We start from the raw sequence: 6,000 nt of genomic DNA, 5'->3' as shown, positions 1-6,000 counted from the left end.
TGATAGACAGCAAACACCACGCCCCTTCCACTCTTGATCAATCCACTAACGCATTTCACAAATTTGGGCTTACTCATACAGATCCTATTGAAGCAGATGATGCTAGTAATAGATCCAATCCCAAAGAGGACAATTCTTTTGCATTTTTAGGGGGCATTTTCTAAACATACAATTTACACCCCAAACACACCAAAGATATATTTTAGGAGCAACATTTTTTTTATTTTGTAAAAAACACAGTGGATGCATATATAAATGGAAAGGCTATTTACAAAAAAAACCTTTAGCCACAAAATGGCATGGGCAGCAAGTATAAACATTATAGAGCTGCTTTTTTTTGTTTTTTGGGGGGCCATGCTGTAATCTTTAGTCAACAGAAGGTTTGTCCACAGTTTGAGATCACTACATACATGTGCAATATTTTGGGGGACAGGTTGTGTGGCACCTGGTAGGCCTCAAAGTGATGACCTCTATAGTTACAGGTAAGAACAATCTATTAAAAATGCTAGAGAAATGGGAGAGGGTGTCAGCGCAGGGTAACGCACTGACTGACGACAACCACCACCCACAGACCGGAGTCCCTCAGGGCGCGGAGTCTAAGTCCCAGGCTGCCCTTCACCAGGGCCCCTGATGGTGGGGATGGACTTGACGCAGCCAGGAACCAGGTCGCGGCCCCCGAGACACCCCAGCTGCGGTAATAGCCGCCGCCAATGGTGTGTAGCTGGTAGGGACCAGATAGACAAAGAGTAGTCAGGCAGGCCGGGTCGATAACAACGGGACAATTGGTACAGAACGGTAGACAAAAATAACAGGCCGGGTTCAGCAACGGAGGGTCAGATCAATGGAAAATGCAGAGAATGTTCAGTCAAAAGCCGAGTCAGATTCCAGGAGAGCCACAAGAGTATAAACAGAGCTATAGTCGCACTAACACACAAGACACGAATGCAAAGGGCACGTGCGGACAACAGGCTTATATGTGATCAACCACACCCCTCTGGGGGATGGACCGCAGAGGCCTGAAGGCATAAAAGACTCCCACCATGCTCTGCAGAAATCCAAGATGGATGCCAGAACATGGAGCAGCATAACCTCTGGGAAAAGGTAGGACCTTGACAGAGGGCCCACAAAGTACACGTCCACTTATTTTTTAAAAATGTAGTCATGCAATCAGGGTGCAATATATGTAAAATATATATATATATTTATTGATTATTTTTTATTTAAATACACTGTAAGCAATAACATCTATATTTTGAAATAGAAATAATTATTCATATTATATTATAAATAATTATGCCAGAAGATATTATTGTGTATGTGTATTTCCTAAAGAGCTCACATCCAGTTAAGAAAGTGTCACAGCATTTTCTTTCACTTTTGCCATTACAATTACAAAACTTCAGAAGAAAAAAAGAAGAAAAGTTATTTCAATGATCACCCTTTCTACTGGTGAAAACTACTGCAATAGCAAAAATTTAATAAGCAGTTCTCTCATGCCTATGATGCTGAATATGAGGTTTATTATGTGTTTACAGAAAAAAGAAGACAAGTAGCTGATTGTGCAAGGACTGAAATATTTTTAATACCACCTGCTGTAGTTGATCCATTGAGGTTGATAAAACATTAAATCAAACATTTCTTCAGATTAAACTGCAGATCATTATTTTCCTTGTAGCATTTTTATACAGTTCCACACTTTGATAAATTTTTATTTTATTTATTTATTTGCAAAGTCACCTTTTAATTCAGTATCTTAGCGATAGTAGAATGGTAGTTCTGGGACAGACAACACCATACTGTAACTAGTAGATGGAGTAAAGATTTTTTTCTGGGATACTAATTGAAAAAAAAAACTTATAGGGGTATAGTTATAAAGCAGTGAATGTGACCTCCACCAAATAGTCAAAAGTGAGTACTCATCCCCTGTAATTTAAAACACAAGGACAAGTTAGATTTATCTGCAGTGAATATATATTGAATGTCACAGTCACTGCTCTATCACTATACCCATTAGATGAATAGTTTACTGAAACCAAGAACCTCCATAGTTTGTAAAACGTAGTGCTTAAGTGGAACTGCAAGGGTTACACAACCTCAGCATTTCGGCTCTGGCTGTACATGGTGGACCAGGATGAAGATATGATTCCTCACCAGCCAATCTGAGATGGATATGTTAAAATGAAATTTTAGGCCAAAATTAAACACGGGCAACCAGGCGGAAATTTCAATGCAGAAGAGACATGCTTTGTCTTTTCTGCATTAAAATTGCTTGCCTTCCTGTCTGCCAGTGAATCATGGAAGTGCAGCTCACTGTACAAATTCAGCAATGCCAAATCTGTCTGAAGTCCCGCACATGCACTGGAGTGACGTCATCCTGGCTCGGCCAATGATAGCAGCCAACGAATGAAACCTAGGAGCTGGCAGCTCAAAGATGTCGGTGGCGAGGAGGGGAGCTCAGGGACGCCGCATCGTTGGATCAGAGGTGAGTATAGTTTTGCTATAAGTATATGAGATATTTGTTACTGTCGACAATATAGGTGCAAAAAAAAGGAAATAAATTGTGTAAATATTCACTTCAGTTATTCAATCCTGTGAAAAGCAATAATTTCTCTTTACTTATCTCATTGCATGTGATTGGATAATTGAAATGAATATTCACAACATTTATTGTATATATATATATATATATATAGGCAGAGACCCTGCAGAATCCCCATTCTCCTGCTGCTTTGATGGTTTAAAACACCCATTAAGGACAGATAAGCACGGGACATATGGGAAGACACATTTCTGAGCACGTGGAAGTGATCAGGTGGCTTTAAAAACACATGGGTCACTTCTACTAGAAAGCTGGAAGGGCAATGGAATTGCCCTGTCATAAGCTGCAAAAAGGCTAAAACATCATCCTCCAAAACAGAAACACCGCAAGAAAGTTATTCCAAACATCTAGGAAAACTAGCCACAGTTCTTTTGAGGGTGCAAGCTGTTCACTTTATTCTGTCTCTAGACAAACTCAGTGGCAATGGCCATGTCTTTTTTATTTTGCTGAAGTTAGTTCTTTATGACTTTGGCTGTATGTTTGGGTAATTGTCCTTCTGCAGAATTAATTGGACTGATCAGACACCTCTCTGGTGGTACTGCATGATGGAAAAGTATCTGCCTGTACTTTTAGCACTGAGGAGAACTCTATAGCTGCAAGTCTTCCTTCCTCCTAAACATTGCTTTTGACCACACCTCATGGTGTACCATGATCCCACGCAGATATAAGGTAAAGGTGCCCCTGAACATCTCACAATTGTGAAGGGAAGTCAGCATGATGTATCTTTCATCCGCATGTTTTCCTGGCTGACCACAGCATTTTCAATTCTCAACATTGCCTGTTTCTTTCTTTTTCAGGAAACATCAGTCTTTCTTAAAAGTTCTACCTGTCAAAGTCCTTGAAAGTGAAACTATAAGTGGAAACATACAATCCCCATAGACTCCCCGCACTCTATCTCTAAATGTCATGAACCAAAATAACATAAAAAGTAAATAATGCTGCATGCAGTCCAACACCAATATGGAATACAGCTTCTGTGCCACCGAATCTTCCCAAAGTGCTTCACCTCCTGTGTCACCACAGTGCACTCACCAAAGATCCATGACCCTCTTACTTAAAAAAAAAGTCATGAAGCGCTGTTTGCCCCAGATGCTCTCCAACTGCTGTTCCTCACTTTTCCTCCAATCATCAGCTGTCCTGCGTACCTGATGTCTCTCCATCAATGTCACCCAAGGACCACAAAGACAGAATCTTATCACTGTGCAGTATTTAATTAAGACTTTTTAAGGCAATAAAAAGTTTTCAAAGTTTTACACTTAAAAAATGTGGTACCAAATATCTTGGCACCAATACACTAAGCATCTCTGCATCGCCGTTCCACTTCCTGGACTTCGGTATGCATTCCAAATACCAGAAACCGGAAATGACATAGGGATTTGGCTGAATATAACAACAGTAAACATCAGCTACATGTTTCGCTGCGTGGTGTCTTCAGGAAGCTCCCAGGAGCTTCCTGAGGATGCCACACGGCAAAAATCCTTGCGAGAACTGCAGTCAGAGGTAGCAGTGCATTAGATCTTACAATACACATATACAATCAGACTATTGGCACAGGAGTGATTAGACACCATCACATGCAGGGAAGTGTACTGTTATTTTTTTTTTTTTGTTTACAAACTTTTATTAGGTATAAATTGGTGGTACAAAGAAAACACAGTTGTACAGATATACCAAATAGGGTATTCCAATAAAAAGAAAAAAAAAACAAAGATGATCATTACATATGAATGCAGATATTCAGGGTAAACAAGACAATACCAGGATATAAACAGAGAGGGTCAATATATACAATAGATATGTGATCCATATAATAAAGTATAGTGATGGAGCAGTTAACATAAAGTATTTAGAAAAAGAGGTTTGAGTGTTCAAACTAAGGATCCCATTTGTTGTTATAAAAAGTCATAGAATTATATAAATATTTTTTCCATACTGCAAATCGAATCTACTCTCATTTTTAATTGTGGAATGGGAACTGAGGGGGACTTCCAATGTCTAGCTATAAGCCAGTGTATGGAAACACAAATGGTATGGACTAGTCTCATCTGAGGGATAGAAAGTCTTGGGATATTAGTGAAAAGTAAACAATTAGCTAGGGTAATGTGAATAGAAGTACCAGATATAGCTGTAGAGAAAGTTTCAAGTTTACAACAAATAGGAGCAATTTTCTCACACTCCCGAAAAAATTTGGGTAAATGAACCTGGGGATTGACATCCTCTAAAACACACTGAAGACACTAATGGAAAGATAGAATGCAATTTTACAGGTGTAAAATTCCATCTAGTAAAATGTTTAACAGCAGTTTCACGAATTGTGACTGATCTTGTGCATTTATGAAGGTTCACAATGCATTCTTGCCAATCATCTATAGAGAGAGTCAGATTTCAGTCTGTTTCCCATTTTTGATTTCGACTTATATATATATGCCACTGGGAAATTTGTGCAAAGAAAGAAGCCAAATAGTAGAGCCAGAAATTAGGTAAACCTAACCCACCCTCATATTGTGATCTATACAAAATCTTTTTAGAAAAACAAGGGTGGGAGTGGGCCCATATAAAGTATCCACTTCCATTTGAACTTTAGTGATATATTCTTTGGTCAATCTAATGGGAAGAGCTCTAAAAAGATACAACAATTTAGGAAGAATTGTCATGATAACTGTGACTCTTCCTAGAAACGAAATATGATATGAACTCCACAATTTTAGCATCTTTCGTAAGGTTGATATCAAAGGTGGGTAGTTCCCATCAAACAAAGACTGTAAATTTGGTGTAAGACAGACCCCCAAATATGAGAGGGAGTCTATAGACAAGGCAAAGGTAAACGAATCCCATAGGACCCTAAATTGGGAATCCAGAATATTTATTGGCATCCCTATGGATTTGGAGATATTAACAGATAGTCCAGAAAATGATGAAAATAGTTGTAAGGTTTGAAATAAGTTAGTTAGTGAGACATTAGGTTGAGTGAGGAATAAAAGCATGTCATCTGCATACATACTAAGTTTTGGAGGAGTTTGAGGAGGTATAACCTTTGAAAGCTGTGTGACTTAAAATGTCTGTGGCCAGGGGTTCAATGGCTAACACAAATAAAAGAGGGGGCAGCCCTGACAAGTTTCCCTGCCCACTCTGAAGAAATTCAAGTTACACCCTGGCAAATGGATTCTTGTTCGGGGGGCAGTATAAAGAGCTTGAAAAGCATAGAGAAATTTACCATGGAATCCATATCTTTTCAGAAGGATGGATAAATATTCCCAGGTAACACTATTGAATGCTTTACGAATATCCAGTCTTAAAAAGAGAACGGGGTGAGATTTAGAATTGGCATCCTCAATTATATTTGTAACAAGTCTAATATTATCCGTGATTTGGCGACTTGTGATAAAGCTCAATTGATAAGG

Source organism: Staurois parvus, unplaced genomic scaffold (assembly GCF_062004578.1).
Source record: "Staurois parvus isolate SC_StPar_1 unplaced genomic scaffold, SC_StPar_1.0 ptg000054l, whole genome shotgun sequence".
Classification (NCBI taxonomy): Eukaryota; Metazoa; Chordata; class Amphibia; order Anura; family Ranidae; genus Staurois; species Staurois parvus.
The sequence above is the reverse complement of the archived record's forward strand: the minus strand, read 5'-3'. Positions refer to the sequence as shown.